Source organism: Lepisma saccharinum, chromosome 3 (genome assembly GCF_977018435.1).
Source record: "Lepisma saccharinum chromosome 3, izLepSacc3.1, whole genome shotgun sequence".
Classification (NCBI taxonomy): domain Eukaryota; kingdom Metazoa; phylum Arthropoda; class Insecta; order Zygentoma; family Lepismatidae; genus Lepisma; species Lepisma saccharinum.
This window is the reverse complement of record NC_139231.1, coordinates 22760680-22778170: the sequence shown is the minus strand read 5'-3', so window position 1 is coordinate 22778170 and position 17491 is coordinate 22760680. Positions and strand designations below refer to the sequence as shown.

Genomic DNA, 17491 nt, shown 5'->3' with positions numbered 1-17491 from the left:
TTATCCCGTCAGCGTTGAAGATGAGCAGGTTCATTTGAGTAAGGTACGATTGTCTATTGAAAGCAGCCATCTTCTTGCATTTCGATCAATGTTTGGATGACTGCCGTGATCATATTCATACCAGTCGAAGCCTGACTAAGTTTTTGCAGACCCCTCTTAATATGTGTCCAGATTTTGGAGAGGTTCCATTTGGACATTGTGTCGAGGAAGGAGGTGAAGTCTTGATTGGAGGCAGCTTCTTCTTCTCGTCGTTTGTTAGTTTGGCCTCGTAACGCAGCTTGTGCCCTCCCTGCATAGGATTGCGGCTGCGATCTTGTGATAGGTGCAGCAGGAATCTGAGCAGGGCGAGCTGTGGCGGAGGTCGAGGTGCTTGGAGTGGGTTGAGAAGGTGTGGGTTGACGATTTCGCTGTCTATATTGTTCCATGTCTATGAACACTTTGCATCCACGGAAATTGGCGGGATGGTCTCCATTACAGTTGACGCACTTTGCAGGTCGTTTGCGGTCTTTTTTGGAGCACTCGGCAGTTGGATGATTCATCGCGCACTTCACACATCTGGGGGTGGCGTTGCAAGAGGATGCGGTATGCCCGAGCCGTTGGCAACGGTAACATTGAATGATGGAAGGTTGTTGATAAGGTGCGATGTGTACGTGATAGTACGATATGAACTCTACTTTATATACACTTGATGAGTTCGGGCCCCTATGGAGAGAGGCCAGAAATAGCGGCATTCGCTTCCGCGAATTTGTCTTGGCGTCATATTTGTACATCTGCTTGACAGATTCAACATCAAAGTTCTGTTCACGAAGGGACTGCACAATCGTCTCACAGCTGTAATCGATGGGTAGGTTGTAAAGTACCACTTTCAGCGGCCGATTTTGCCGTTGAGGGGCAATTGCAAATTCGATTTGTTTTTCTCGCATGTAAGCAGTAAGTTTGTCAAAGTCTGTTTTACAGCGACACTGGATTCGAATGTTGTTCATGGTGATGCGAACTCGTAGCGGGTGAATGCCGGTGCGAGCAACGGCATCACCTACGAATCTATTTGCTTCTGCCTGGTTATAGACGAAGATAGGTGGAACCCGAATCCCTGGGGTGGCGGGCGGTAGGTCCAGGTCGTCGGGTTCGACCTGCATGTTGTCATCGTGAAGGTTGTCCTTATCGGGTGCTTGGATGGTGGAATTGGATAATCCTTCGAACATGTTTGAAGTCTGGACGGTGAATGCCGGAGGTAAGACTGAATCTTCGTTCCCGGCAGATTTGTGCTGCACGAGCTGGTATCCTTCTGCGTCGTATTCCGGTCTGGTTCGCTTGTTAGGCCGAGATGAATTTTCCTTGATGTCCTTCCCTTCGAGGGAAGAAGCAAGTGGAGTCCCTTGTGGCTTGTCCCGCTTGGTGGGGTTGTTCTTGGTTCGAACAGTTGATCTCTGCTGCTGTGGTGGAGGAGCAGACAGGCAGTGTGATAATTGGGGTTGTTCATCAATGATGAGCTTGTATGCAGATCTCGAGTCATGATCGTGGTGTTGTGCATCTGGAACCATGGCGGCCCAATCTGAAGTTCGGACGAATCCTGGTGGATGCGTTCTCGAAGGGCAGCTGTTAGCGGCCCGTCCTGAGGTACTTGCAGCGTCTGACGTCTGGCTGGAGGTGCTTCCGCGGCTGGAGTGCCGCGATCTGGATCTGTCGCTGTTCCGATCAATCGATGACATCGCGGGCGCGTGCTGCGCAGGCGCGAGCGGTGAGTGACCAAGGTTTAGTTGTGCACCGTGAGGTATCCACCTTGGGAACGATTGCTCTGAGTCGGGTTTCATTGCAAAAAGTGTCAAAATGAACGTGAACAACAGCTTACCTGGCCGTGGGAGTCACAGTTCCGTTGACCCTGCAGATTTATCACAAGATTTCTGATCACAAGTGAACATGTATTTAAACGCAGCCCAGAAGGACACATTTAATTGATATGTGAGATTTGTCGATATGCACCACAATTTGTCAGGGTGAGGAAAGGAAGTGATCTGGAGTGACACTTTTTGAGGGCCAGGTACTTATACCAATGGCTAGCAAACAGGTTCCGTTTCCGGTGCTCTGAGAAATTCCCTCGCGCAGCGTGGATTTTCCCGCACTGGCGCACGATCGTAGAGTCGTCACTGGTTTCCCGCCATTGGACGCCCAAGCTGCTAATATTTCTGGATTGCAGTAAATAGAATGAAATGCGCCCATCGGGGAATGTAGGTAGCATTGGCCCAACTTGACTCTCGTTTCGCAGTGTACAACGTTTCCACTCAAAAGCAACGCATGTGGGTTTACGGAATACCTTTTCATATAAGTGTGTATTGCAGAAATAGAAAAGAGGCCACATAAGGAGGAAAACGTGTAAAATTGCAGAAGTGGATACATTTCGCGAAACGAAATTGTTCCACCAAAAGGTGCCCGTTGCACACACCGCGAATGCCTCGGTACGGGTTTAAACGAACGGGAGACAAGCTGTGACGCTGTATTGAGCGTTGCGAATGGTTGTGGAGAAAAGTGATATGAAAGAAAGATAGGCACACAGAGGGCAATTTGAGGTGTGCATGTGTGAATCGCCTTACCTAAAGTGACAAATGAACATTGCAAATTACCTAGAGAAATCGAGGATATGGTTCATGTGTGGGCGAGCCTCTGTGCTGGAGTGGTCAGTGTTAAGCGTTACGAAGAGAGGGAAGTTGTAAATATAGAAAATGTTCCATCCTGCCATCCATCGTCGCGATTATCCGAAATTGTAGTAACGCGACGTAAAGGGAAGTGAAAGAAGTAGAATAAGCTTTTCAATGGAAATGTCGCATGTTCTGTAGGCAACTAAATATCCGATGTATTAACATTGCACAAATCCAAAATATGAAACACATTTTTGGGTAAATCGTTTTTTTTTTTTTTTTTTTTGCATTCGATAAGGTCTGCCGTTCCCGACTGTACTGCAATGCCGGGCCGACAGGTGGTGAGGGTGTGGCAAGCCACGACCGCCTCACCTGTTTCCAAAAATCAGTTTAATATACTGGACCTGCAATGCAGGTCGTATCAGATATTAAGCTGATAAGAACAGATAAAAAAAAACTTTATTACAGAAAATGCTGAACGAAGTTCAGAATATACAGCTCACCTATTTTAAAATGAGATTTCAAGTTGCACAGCCTTAGCTGGCAGTATAGACATAATATTAGAACAGAGTTATAAAATCCAATCAAAATCAGGTATTGTAAAATACAAATCAATTATTGAATTAGAAGATCAAGTTCAAGTTCATTAACTACGTCATCAATTCATAACATATCCAGTATAACCAATATGAGTATCGCTAAATATTCATAAACCATTTGAGTTTATGCCTCATACGCTTAAATAGTTCAAATTTAACATATGAACATTAACCCCACTACAACTAGGAGTTAAATTTGTCAATCTTCAAAGATGACAACGTATGCTATACTAAATAATCTCATAAGATACAACCATAAAATAAGCAAGCGAGACTTCAACCTTAGATCAAATATTCAAAAACACTAAAGGCAAATTAAAACCAATAAGATTTAGCAATTGCATAAGTGTACAGCATTAGATATATCGTTGCGGGACCATATACATAACAAATTGGCCGTATGATAACCATAAGAGTCATGTGTCAGGTGAATATATTTCTAAAAAAATTAATCCAGAATATTAAGTAACGTATAATCACGATAATAACTCTACTTAGTTTGACATACAATAATTACAGAGCCATTAGTAAATGACTATCCTCCATCCTATGATATAGGATCACTCAATTTAAAATACAATAATCATACGACTGTTCATCATAAAGGCAGTTTACATCATTAAATAAAGTAAATTTGCATTCATTGCATACCATTCATTTATAACACAATAAGTGGAAATTCACAAGTAGACAATAAACTCAAAGACACCGAAAAACAAATAAAATACAATATGATTTGCAGTTGCATAGACTTTGAGCAGAATATAATCCAATAATTAAATGAATATAGTGGCCTTTAACCAAATAAAATTCAATCATGCCATGGACATATAATAATATACAAACGTTAAATTATAATTAAAATTATATAAAAGTTATAGGTCCACTACATGAAATATTCAAACAACCCTTAATCAGTAAGGCCGCTTACAATATTTAAAATATAGCTAATTTACATTTATTAGCATATAATTCATTAATAACCGATTGGCCAAGATAAAACAAAAGGCTAACATTAATATCCTACAGGGCCAGTCCAATATTACAGCTTCCCGGTAACATGCTCGGTAGGATATAGGTCATATCAGGTTTAAGACTGGTAAAGTCAATCTACTACTACTTACACAAAACAAGTCACCAGTTAATGAAATCGTCAGTAGTTATACTTCAAGAGTTCAACAGGTAGGAAGGTAAAATCTTAGTACTGTCTAGCCCCTGTTATATGCTCAATAAAAATATCCCTGGACCATTTAATAGTGTCGCTCACAATAAGCCTCTTCATTAGGCCTGAGTATCGATCACTAATGCCCAATGCTCTAATAATACTATCGTTGGCCGGGTCCCATGTTCCAAGGGCTCCAACAACTAGAGCATCACATGTGACCCGCCACCCTTTTGCAATAAGTTGGTCAGCAAGCGATTCGTATTTTAGTTGTTTAAGCATTCGAACAGCTTCAAGAGATTCCTTCCTGTTGTCAAATGGTACAGCTACATCCACAATGTGACACGACTTTTTCTCATTAGAATATGCAACTATGTCAGGCCTTAGTGTGCTATTGCACCCCTCAACTCTTTTATTAATATTAATGATGGAGAATTTGGATGCAATCGCTTTAGCTATACGCTCTTGAATTGCATTGTGGCGCAGCTGCCATGCAGCAGAATGAAGTCTGCAGTGGTTGATCACATGAGGCAAAGTTTCGACAGCGTACCCACATCGCCTACACCTTTTATCTCCTTGTCCGTATCTAGTAGTACCATTTAATTTTACGGTTCCCAGACGAGCCTGGTGTATAAATCTCCAATCTGCAAAGCGGGTATATTTACCCTCCCTAACAAAGTGATTGGAGAAGTAGGAGGCTGAAGAAATGTCCATTACTTTTCCTTGGTCAGGCTTCTTTTTGATTTTAACCAAGTAAAACTCTTGAGCAGCTTTTCTGAGCATTGATTGTAAATAGCCACGTGAAGATTCATCAACAATTATTTTGTTTCCACTAGAGGGACAAGTAAATCTAATCTCCAGGGAATTTCTGTTGTTATTAAACGACCATTCAATGTTGAATTGCTTCTTCAGTAACACAGTTGACTTTCTGCAGTAGGACCAGGTAGAAGAAGTATCACCTCCATCTCTGGAAAACTCCTCATCATTCCTGCCATTCAAGTAATCAGTCAACTCAGACCATGAGGGATCCTTCCTAATTTTCCTTCTTACCACACTCTTCAATTCACCCAATGCCACTCTTTGGACATTCACATCAGGAGTCGTCAGCAATCTATATGCACGGACAATGCTCGAAATATCAACCAGTTCACTCAGGGGCAGAATGCCAGCACCACCCTTATCCGTGGACATAAAAACTATTTCGGGACTAGCCCGAGCTGGCAAGTTAAGCCACTTCTTAACCAGTCGCTTCAAAGCCGAGTCAATTTCTCTGAAGTTCTTTTTCATTATAAGTGAACCCCTAAGAGAATGCTGAAAGCGAGGCAAAATGAAGGACCTTATTGCATCAATTTTTTGCCACGGGGCAAGAAGACTAACATCTATTTTCTGCAGGTCTTCCGTGGCTTTAATTAGGGTTTCATCCGGACTTGAATTTGATTTGAAACCTGCCGGGATTCCCAAATAGCAATATATTTCCCCCTCCTTCAGAACCCTCATAGGGTTACCTCCAAGGAGAAAAGTAGAACCCTCTACTCTTCTTTTACCTTTACAGTTGACATGTAATGATGCGCATTTTGGAGGTTTAAACTTCAAACCGATGGAATCAGCTGTTTTATGAGCTACGGTTAGCAATTCCTGCATCAAAGCGGATGATTTAGCAATGACGACTAGGTCGTCGGCATATGCTAAACATGAGTATGAGTCACCAAGAAGTTTGTAGCCATGAGAGTCACTAGCAGAAGTTAACTGACTAATAATAGACTCCATAGCGATATTAAAAAGGACAGGGCTAAGAGGACAGCCCTGTTTAACCCCAGCAGAGATTGGAATGTCCTTGGTATACCCAGTACTACTTCTAATTCGAGTGGTAGAATTAGAGTACATATCCTTAATGATAGTTAAGATACGATCAGGAAAACCAAATTTACGTAGGCTATCTAGGATGTGCTTATGAGGGACCGAGTTAAAGGCATTCGCCAAGTCGAGCCAAGCTACCACCACCTCTTTGTTATTTCTCCGTGCGTCATTGATAGCAGCCTGTATAATGAAGTTATGCTCAACACATCCCTCATAAGGCCGAAACCCTTTCTGAACACCTGAGAGAATTTCATTCCTTTCACAGAATTGAGAAATTCGATCTGAAATGACACCAGCATAAAGTTTCGAAATGGTGTTGCCAAGTGTAATCGGACGCCAATTATCCAAGATCTGCTTATCACCCTTTTTGTAAACTAATACCGTGTTTGATTTCTTCCAGCTGGCAGGAATACGATTCGCGTTCAGACATCTATTAAAGATGTATGTCAGTACAATACAGCCCGAATCATACTTCTTCAGAGCAGCATAAGAAACCCCATCAGGCCCAGGACTGGTATTTGCAGTTTTACCAAGTCTTTTTCTAACTTCATCGCAAGTAATTGGTCTGAGAGACATGTCATTGTTATCGTCACACACTTCCTCACCCTCGTCAGACGGCTCATTACCTTCTTCTGAGTTTAAATTATCAGGTAAGTCCAGATTAACCATCCTTTTACTTTTAAAGAGATCTTCAAAGTGCTTCTGAATCTCGGCAGCTTCTACCTCACAATATTGTGAGGATTGATTTAGGATGGAGTTAACCGCTTTCTTTTTGTTCACTCTAAATAATTTTTGTATTTTGGAAGCCTTCTGAGCATCAAATCTAGGGCCATTATTACGCCGATTAAACCTTCCGTCTCTAATGTTGGATCTTTGGGCAGAAGGATTAGCTCTCGGGTGTACATAGCTGGTATGAGTAGACCTACTGCTGTTGTTATTATTTTGAGGCTGATTAATTTCATTTGACTTGGGTTTCATAGCCAATATAAGTCCATCGACAGTCACCTCAAAGTCTTCAAAATCAACAGCCTCTCTCAGCAATGTCAACCAATGGGATTGGAAGTTGGTTAGCTTTATTTCATTGTCATTCCTTATGTCAGCTGGTCGGTCAATTAAAGGGGCAGATTCCGGAGCAGCAATAAATTCATCAAGGATTATGTATTCCTCTCCGTCAACGACCATAATTTCCCCCTGTAAAGTCTGATCAATAGCAGTGGCCTGTGAAGAATTAGCTAGAGGGGAGAGAGAGAGGTTCAAATCCATATCAAGCGCCCTCTCGGAACACTGATTAGAGCCCAAATTATTACTAGATGAGACCCGGTTGGTCACAACATCCAACTCTATATCAATCAAACCGGTCTCTTCAACAGTATAAGTCTGAACACCAGAGGCATTAAAGGGAGACACATTGTCAGAGTCATCAGGATAAACATTATCCGTACTAGAACCAAATGATTCATTTATAATCCTGAACTTTTCACCATTGACCCTAACTCCACTACTCGTGGTTTCTACATTATGATCGTTATAAGTGACTTGCCTCAATTCTGATGGGTTGGGGTCCGACTGGATGATGGGTCCCTCTAGAGAGTCAGAGAGGCAGCCATCCAGCTGATCCATATCATGCGCCCTCTCGGAGCACTGATTAGAGCCCAAATTATTACTAGATGAAACCCAGTTGGTCACAACATCCAACTCTAAATCAATCAAACCGGTCTCTTCAACAGTGTAAGTCTGAACACCTGGGGCATTAAAGGGAGGCACATTGTTAGAGTCATCAGGATAAACATAATCCGTACTAGAACCAAATGTTTCATTTATAATCCTGAAATTTTCACCATTGACCCTAACTCCGCTACTCGTGGTTTCTACATCATGGTCGTTATAAGTGACTTGCCTCAATTCTGGTGGGTTGGGGTCCGACTGGATGATGGGTCCCTCTAGAGAGTCCGAAAGGTAGCCATCCAGCTGAGCATCACTGATGTCCTGGGCTTCTGGGATGGTCACCAGTTTACTAGAGTCCAGAGGACGACTCCACAACGCAATATCTTTGCTATTGCCTTCAATCCCGGTAACTTGAATTGGGATAGGGGTAGAGGTGGCAACAACTAAATTCTCCTTGTCAAGCACATGAGTATCAGACGGGTTATCGTCATCGTCATTAACAGTCAAGAACTCGTTATTGTCCTCAAACAGTAAGCTTCCGTTGATCATCCCTACATAGCTTTTATTACCCGTAATGCTTAAAGTATCATTAATAGTCACATTATTCTCGACTACCAAATCTTCAACTACACCTAGGGGACTATCACTAACACACTCTTCACATGAGCTTTTACAGACCTTAAAGTGTGATTTTCCTTGTTTTAATAAGTCAAATAGTAACCCACATTTCGAACATTTAAAGGTCAGCAAAGTACCTTTATGGTATTTTTTGACATGTTTATATAGGTCATTGTGAGTTTTATATTCACCGAAGGTACCCCTTTTGGCAGAGCCACTAGCAATATTAGTAAAGCATTTGGTGCATTTAAATGTAGAAGGAAGAGGAATTTCAAGAATCACACTATCCTCTTCCATTGTTGATCGACACGAGCTAACAGACATATTAGAACAACAAAATAAGAATATTATAGTTCTTAGTTATAAACGATAACTATACCCGCTCTTAAAGATGGGATCTTCATCATCGGTCCGGTCCAGTCCGCCATTAAGTCCCGCTGCAGTCTTCAAGGTAACAGAGGCCAAATCTCTTGACAGGGCAAGTTCACTGCTGGAAGCGGCCTTCGCTGGTATGCCCCAGACCTAGGCAACACACCCCAGAATGACACGGACTGGCTCCTCACTGGATCGCAGTCCACCTCCTTTAGTCGGAGCTGGCTCCCCGCCGGATGGCAGTCCACCCCTCCTATCAGGGGCTGGCACGTCCCTGAAACTTCGGCGAAACGGGGGCTGGCTCCCTGCTGGATGGTACTCCTCCAGAGCTTCGGCGATACGGGTGCTGGTTCCCCGCTGGATGGTACGCCTCAGCACGCCTCTGAAACCTCGGAAGAACGGGGGCTGAATCCCCGCTGGATGGTACGCCCCTGGAGCTTCGGCGGCACAGGGGCTGGAACCCCGCTGGATGGTACTCCTCAGCACGCCTCTGGAATCTCGGAAGAACGGGGGCTGGATCCCCGCTGGATAGTACGCCTCAGGAGCTTCGGCGGGACAGGGGCTGGTTCCCTGCTGGATGGTACTCCTCCAGAGCTTCGGCGATACGGGTGCTGGTTCCCCGCTGGATGGTACGCCTCAGCACACCTCTGGAACCTCGGAAGAACGGGGGCTGAATCCCCGCTGGATGGTACGCCCCTGGAGCTTCGGCGGCACAGGGGCTGGAACCCCGCTGGATGGTACGCCTCAGCACGCCTCTGGAACCTCGGAAGAACGGGGGCTGGATACCCGCTAGATGGTACGCCTCAGCACGACTCTGGAACCTCGGAAGAACGGGGGCTGGATCCCCGCTGGATGGTACGCCTCAGGAGCTTCGGCGGGACAGGGGCTGGTTCCCTGCTGGATGGCAGTCCACCTCTACCAGTCAGGGCCAGCTCGCCTCTGGAACCTCGGAAGAACGAGGGCTGGATCTCCGCTGGATGGTACGCCTCTGGAGTATTTCGGCGAGATGAGGGCTGGCACCTGCTGAATGGCAGTCAACTTTTCTTCAAGTACTATAACAGAGAAAACACGAATGTAAGCTAAAAGACAAAAAATACGCAGTTAGAGACTGTTCAGCCAAGGCCCGTCTCTTTTAAGTATATGCCAAAAAAATATCAAAGTGTAGCCCGTTATTAATAATTAAGCTGATAAGAACAGATACTACACTTTGATCTTAGCCAAAAGGCCGAGAAGCGATGGGTTTCATTGCAAAAAGTGTCAAAATGAACGTGAACAACAGCTTACCTGGCCGTGGGAGTCACAGTTCCGTTGACCCTGCAGATTTATCACAAGATTTCTGATCACAAGTGAACATGTATTTAAACGCAGCCCAGAAGGACACATTTAATTGATATGTGAGATTTGTCGATATGCACCACAATTTGTCAGGGTGAGGAAAGGAAGTGATCTGGAGTGACACTTTTTGAGGGCCAGGTACTTATACCAATGGCTAGCAAACAGGTTCCGTTTCCGGTGCTCTGAGAAATTCCCTCGCGCAGCGTGGATTTTCCCGCACTGGCGCACGATCGTAGAGTCGTCACTGGTTTCCCGCCATTGGACGCCCAAGCTGCTAATATTTCTGGATTGCAGTAAATAGAATGAAATGCGCCCATCGGGGAATGTAGGTAGCATTGGCCCAACTTGACTCTCGTTTCGCAGTGTACAACGTTTCCACTCAAAAGCAACGCATGTGGGTTTACGGAATACCTTTTCATATAAGTGTGTATTGCAGAAATAGAAAAGAGGCCACATAAGGAGGAAAACGTGTAAAATTGCAGAAGTGGATACATTTCGCGAAACGAAATTGTTCCACCAAAAGGTGCCCGTTGCACACACCGCGAATGCCTCGGTACGGGTTTAAACGAACGGGAGACAAGCTGTGACGCTGTATTGAGCGTTGCGAATGGTTGTGGAGAAAAGTGATATGAAAGAAAGATAGGCACACAGAGGGCAATTTGAGGTGTGCATGTGTGAATCGCCTTACCTAAAGTGACAAATGAACATTGCAAATTACCTAGAGAAATCGAGGATATGGTTCATGTGTGGGCGAGCCTCTGTGCTGGAGTGGTCAGTGTTAAGCGTTACGAAGAGAGGGAAGTTGTAAATATAGAAAATGTTCCATCCTGCCATCCATCGTCGCGATTATCCGAAATTGTAGTAACGCGACGTAAAGGGAAGTGAAAGAAGTAGAATAAGCTTTTCAATGGAAATGTCGCATGTTCTGTAGGCAACTAAATATCCGATGTATTAACATTGCACAAATCCAAAATATGAAACACATTTTTGGGTAAATCGTTTTTTTTTTTTTTTTTTTTGCATTCGATAAGGTCTGCCGTTCCCGACTGTACTGCAATGCCGGGCCGACAGGTGGTGAGGGTGTGGCAAGCCACGACCGCCTCACCTGTTTCCAAAAATCAGTTTAATATACTGGACCTGCAATGCAGGTCGTATCAGATATTAAGCTGATAAGAACAGATACTACACTTTGATCTTAGCCAAAAGGCCGAGAAGCGATGGGTTTCATTGCAAAAAGTGTCAAAATGAACGTGAACAACAGCTTACCTGGCCGTGGGAGTCACAGTTCCGTTGACCCTGCAGATTTATCACAAGATTTCTGATCACAAGTGAACATGTATTTAAACGCAGCCCAGAAGGACACATTTAATTGATATGTGAGATTTGTCGATATGCACCACAATTTGTCAGGGTGAGGAACGGAAGTGATCTGGAGTGACACTTTTTGAGGGCCAGGTACTTATACCAATGGCTAGCAAACAGGTTCCGTTTCCGGTGCTCTGAGAAATTCCCTCGCGCAGCGTGGATTTTCCCGCACTGGCGCACGATCGTAGAGTCGTCACTGGTTTCCCGCCATTGGACGCCCAAGCTGCTAATATTTCTGGATTGCAGTAAATAGAATGAAATGCGCCCATCGGGGAATGTAGGTAGCATTGGCCCAACTTGACTCTCGTTTCGCAGTGTACAACGTTTCCACTCAAAAGCAACGCATGTGGGTTTACGGAATACCTTTTCATATAAGTGTGTATTGCAGAAATAGAAAAGAGGCCACATAAGGAGGAAAACGTGTAAAATTGCAGAAGTGGATACATTTCGCGAAACGAAATTGTTCCACCAAAAGGTGCCCGTTGCACACACCGCGAATGCCTCGGTACGGGTTTAAACGAACGGGAGACAAGCTGTGACGCTGTATTGAGCGTTGCGAATGGTTGTGGAGAAAAGTGATATGAAAGAAAGATAGGCACACAGAGGGCAATTTGAGGTGTGCATGTGTGAATCGCCTTACCTAAAGTGACAAATGAACATTGCAAATTACCTAGAGAAATCGAGGATATGGTTCATGTGTGGGCGAGCCTCTGTGCTGGAGTGGTCAGTGTTAAGCGTTACGAAGAGAGGGAAGTTGTAAATATAGAAAATGTTCCATCCTGCCATCCATCGTCGCGATTATCCGAAATTGTAGTAACGCGACGTAAAGGGAAGTGAAAGAAGTAGAATAAGCTTTTCAATGGAAATGTCGCATGTTCTGTAGGCAACTAAATATCCGATGTATTAACATTGCACAAATCCAAAATATGAAACACATTTTTGGGTAAATCGTTTTTTTTTTTTTTTTTTTGCATTCGATAAGGTCTGCCGTTCCCGACTGTACTGCAATGCCGGGCCGACAGGTGGTGAGGGTGTGGCAAGCCACGACCGCCTCACCTGTTTCCAAAAATCAGTTTAATATACTGGACCTGCAATGCAGGTCGTATCAGATATTAAGCTGATAAGAACAGATACTACACTTTGATCTTAGCCAAAAGGCCGAGAAGCGATGGGTTTCATTGCAAAAAGTGTCAAAATGAACGTGAACAACAGCTTACCTGGCCGTGGGAGTCACAGTTCCGTTGACCCTGCAGATTTATCACAAGATTTCTGATCACAAGTGAACATGTATTTAAACGCAGCCCAGAAGGACACATTTAATTGATATGTGAGATTTGTCGATATGCACCACAATTTGTCAGGGTGAGGAAAGGAAGTGATCTGGAGTGACACTTTTTGAGGGCCAGGTACTTATACCAATGGCTAGCAAACAGGTTCCGTTTCCGGTGCTCTGAGAAATTCCCTCGCGCAGCGTGGATTTTCCCGCACTGGCGCACGATCGTAGAGTCGTCACTGGTTTCCCGCCATTGGACGCCCAAGCTGCTAATATTTCTGGATTGCAGTAAATAGAATGAAATGCGCCCATCGGGGAATGTAGGTAGCATTGGCCCAACTTGACTCTCGTTTCGCAGTGTACAACGTTTCCACTCAAAAGCAACGCATGTGGGTTTACGGAATACCTTTTCATATAAGTGTGTATTGCAGAAATAGAAAAGAGGCCACATAAGGAGGAAAACGTGTAAAATTGCAGAAGTGGATACATTTCGCGAAACGAAATTGTTCCACCAAAAGGTGCCCGTTGCACACACCGCGAATGCCTCGGTACGGGTTTAAACGAACGGGAGACAAGCTGTGACGCTGTATTGAGCGTTGCGAATGGTTGTGGAGAAAAGTGATATGAAAGAAAGATAGGCACACAGAGGGCAATTTGAGGTGTGCATGTGTGAATCGCCTTACCTAAAGTGACAAATGAACATTGCAAATTACCTAGAGAAATCGAGGATATGGTTCATGTGTGGGCGAGCCTCTGTGCTGGAGTGGTCAGTGTTAAGCGTTACGAAGAGAGGGAAGTTGTAAATATAGAAAATGTTCCATCCTGCCATCCATCGTCGCGATTATCCGAAATTGTAGTAACGCGACGTAAAGGGAAGTGAAAGAAGTAGAATAAGCTTTTCAATGGAAATGTCGCATGTTCTGTAGGCAACTAAATATCCGATGTATTAACATTGCACAAATCCAAAATATGAAACACATTTTTGGGTAAATCGTTTTTTTTTTTTTTTTTTTTTTTGCATTCGATAAGGTCTGCCGTTCCCGACTGTACTGCAATGCCGGGCCGACAGGTGGTGAGGGTGTGGCAAGCCACGACCGCCTCACCTGTTTCCAAAAATCAGTTTAATATACTGGACCTGCAATGCAGGTCGTATCAGATATTAAGCTGATAAGAACAGATTTAAAACGTTTATTTAGACAAATAACATATTACATGTAGCGACACATACTCGCATAACAATAAAGGGCTACAATGGCCCTTTGTACAGGGGGTCAGTGGTGGTGTTACATTTCACAGTCTATAGTCTAAGGGCTTTATAATTCCCTGTACATTTACCATAATGGCAGTTGGGTGGATCGGATGTCCCATAGGCTATAATTTATGATTTGACACCTCTATCGCAAACTCACTCTACTTTTCCTTAAGTCGCGTTATTACTTTGATTTCCCTGATTGGGATTTTTCTATATGTCGACTTCTTTATCGATTTGTTTTCTTACTTGTTCTTACCTTTTGCTTGGCAGACGTTGTGAATTCAGTACACAAATATATGTGATAGGCATATAACACATAAAAAATAAAGAAATAAATGAAATAATATAACAAAAGCTAAGCAACACAAGGACATCGTTTAGGTACGAGAAATTATTACTTTTGAAGGTCCCCTTAGGGGGGGGGGAATTCATATTTGTTCGTTTGGATTTCTCTTCTAGATATTGATTTCTTTGTCTACATGTTTTGTTAATTGTTCTTACCTTTGTTTGGCACACGTTGTGAATACAGTACACAAATATTGACGATAAATACATAATAGATAAAAACAAATAAAACAGAAATAAATGAAATAATATAAACCAAAGTTAAGAAACACAAGGACGACGTTTGAGCACAATAAGCAATCACTTTATCGTTCACGAAATAGTGTTTTGTTTTTTGTTCTTGTTTTCCATTTGGTATGTTCAAGAGTCACTCTTGACACAGAATTACAAACACATGGTCGTATAGTCGACAGGAGAATAATGCACTGCATAACACGTCAGGGGTAAACAAAAACAAGCGCAACACAGGGACGGTTCACATAATTTTGGGTAGACTTTACACGAAGCACACAAACAATAATGAAAATAAAATAATAAAAATAATAATAACATTATTGAGGACATCGACCGAAAAAAAACAACAACAACACAAGAACATGGAATAACATAAGCAGGTCATTAAATGGCAATAAAAAACAGGGTATAGGGTTCCCTTGACCGGGGTAGGCAAACAAATTGACACAAATACATATAAACAAATACTGATACAAGAAAAGTTACTTAGTACAATAGTAAGATTGATATGTTTGCCTATTACAATTTTCTTGGAGGGGTGAGTGTTTAGAATTCATTTATTACTGTTTGCACATAGTTGGCGTTTTGGGTTAATACAAGACATTCGGTACTGTTAGAGTGTTCGGTTGAATGTTTACTCATACTGTCGCACTCCCGTTAGATGTTCAATGTAGATGTCCCGGCTCCACCTGATGACGTCGCTGACAATGAGTCTCTTCATTGTTGTGGCGTACCTTCGGCTGATGCCCAGGGAGGCGATGACCTTGTCGTTGTACGGGTCCCAAGATCCCAGGGATCCCACGACGATGGCGTCTAAGGTTACCTCGCAGCCGCGGGATGCTAGGTTGTTGGCGAGCTCTTCGTACTTGAGAATCTTCACCATCCTGGCGACTTCAAAGGCCTCCTTCCTGTTCTCGAAGGGCACCACCACGTCAACGATGTTGTATTTCCTCCCGTTTTGTGAGACGACGACTATGTCCGGCCGAAGGTTGCTGCCCGTTCCTTCCACTGTCTGGTTTACAAGTACGGTGTTCCGGGGCGTTGATATGGCCTTCACCAGGCGGGCTTGGATGCCATTGTGTCGCCTCTGCCATGCCGCCGAGTGCATCCCGCAGTGGTTGAGGACGTGCGGCAGGGTCTCTGGCTCGTATCCACATCGCCGGCACCGTCGGTCGCCGGGTCCGAAGCGGCGTGTGCCGTTCAGGTTAACCACGCCGAGCCTGGCTCTGTGAATGAATCGCCAGTCCGCGAAACGGGTGTAACGCCCGCTCCTCAAGAAGTGGTTGGAGACTTCGGAATACGACGAAATGTCAAAAACTTTTCCTTGGTCTCTCTTCCCTTTCAGCTTCTTGAGGAACGTGTCCTGGACGCTTCTCCTCAGGTGTTTGCACAGGTGGCGCGGGGAGTCCTCTCCGACGATCACAGGCTGCTCTCTGTCGACGTAGTCAAACCTCAAGTCGAAGCTGGCGAGGGTGCCGTTGTACTGCCAGCGGAGGTTTATCTTCTTTCCGAGTCTCCGTGAAGCGTTGCGGGCGGTGGTCCAGATCGAGGCTATGTCTCCCCCATCCCTGCCGAAACCCTCATCCAGGCTGCCGCTAAGGTATTCGGCCAGGTCTTCCTTGGAGGGGGGCCGTTGGATGCGCCTCCTCACAACGCCTTCTAGTTCGGAGAGGGCCGTCTTCTTCACGCTTTCCTGCGGGCACGTGAGAAGGTGGAAGCAGTGGGATACCGATGCGATGTCCACCTGGTCGTTCAATGGGAGAATTCCTGCCCCTCCGTGGTGTGGTGGAATGAAGATCACTTCGGGGCTGGCTCTCTGGGGCAGGTTCAACCACAGCTTCGCCTTCTTCTTTATGTCGCTGTCCAGCGCGTTGAGACTCCTTTTCTGGACTCGACCGATCCGCAGGATGTGGTCTAGTCGTGGCAGAAGAAAGGTTTTCACTGCATCTATCTTCTGCCACGGCGCTAGGAGGCTGGTGTCGATTTTCGCCAGGTCCTCGCGGATTTTCTGGATGTCTGCGTCCGGGTTCTGTGATGGCTTGGCGCCCATGGGGACACCTAGGTAACTGTAGGAGTCTTCCTCCTTGAGGCACTTCATGGGCTGGTTGTGGATGGTGAAGAGGGTGTCCATGGTCCTTCTCGCATGTCTGCAGTCGAAGTGGAGGCTGGCACATTTCGCTGGATTGGAGGAGAGGCCGCTCCATTCCGCTGCTTCCTCGATGGTGTTGACGAGGTGCTGCAATGACATCTTGTTTTTTGCGAGAAGGACGATGTCGTCCGCATAGGCAAGGATGCTGTGAGAAGCGTTATGGGCCCGGTAGCCATGGCCATCATTGTGCTGGAGGACGGTTCTGATTATCGGTTCTATTGCCAAATTGAAGATGATGGGGCTGAGCGGGCAGCCTTGCTTCACCCCTCTTTCAATTTGGATTGGCTCCGTGAGCCCTGAATTGCTGCGGATTTGAGTCGATGCTTCTTGGTAGATATCTTCTATGGTTTCCATCAGGTGGTCGGGGAGGCCGAGCGCTCTTAGGGTGGTGAATATGTGGGCGTGGGGGACGGTGTTGAAAGCGTTGCTAAAATCCAGAAAGGCAACGCAGACCTCTTTGTTGTTGCGACGGGCGTCGTTTAGGGCGTGCTGCAGGACGTAGTTGTGCTGCATGCACCCGTCGACGGGCATGAACCCCTTCTGGTTTGGGGAGATTCGTCCCGTCGTCGCTGCCCACGTGCCCAGTCGGTCGGCTAGGATCCCGGCGTACGTTTTGGCAACCGTATCGATGA

At 44.9% G+C, this 17491-nt stretch overlaps 4 non-coding genes and 1 pseudogene across 4 annotated transcripts; all 5 read right to left on the bottom strand.

Moving 5' to 3' along the window:
- Positions 1–2926: 2926 nt before the first annotated feature.
- LOC145986085 (U2 spliceosomal RNA) lies at positions 2927–3118 on the bottom strand. Its single transcript, XR_014441531.1, has one exon. It is a non-coding gene; the product is annotated as a U2 spliceosomal RNA (small nuclear RNA).
- A 6919-nt stretch (positions 3119–10037) lies between these two features.
- LOC145986094 (U2 spliceosomal RNA) lies at positions 10038–10143 on the bottom strand (annotated as a pseudogene).
- A 1124-nt stretch (positions 10144–11267) lies between these two features.
- LOC145986066 (U2 spliceosomal RNA) lies at positions 11268–11460 on the bottom strand. Its single transcript, XR_014441512.1, has one exon. It is a non-coding gene; the product is annotated as a U2 spliceosomal RNA (small nuclear RNA).
- A 1123-nt stretch (positions 11461–12583) lies between these two features.
- LOC145986065 (U2 spliceosomal RNA) lies at positions 12584–12776 on the bottom strand. The gene has a single exon (XR_014441511.1). It is a non-coding gene; the product is annotated as a U2 spliceosomal RNA (small nuclear RNA).
- A 1127-nt stretch (positions 12777–13903) lies between these two features.
- Positions 13904–14088, bottom strand: LOC145986081 (U2 spliceosomal RNA). The gene has a single exon (XR_014441527.1). It is a non-coding gene; the product is annotated as a U2 spliceosomal RNA (small nuclear RNA).
- Between the last annotated feature and the right edge of the window lie 3403 nt (positions 14089–17491).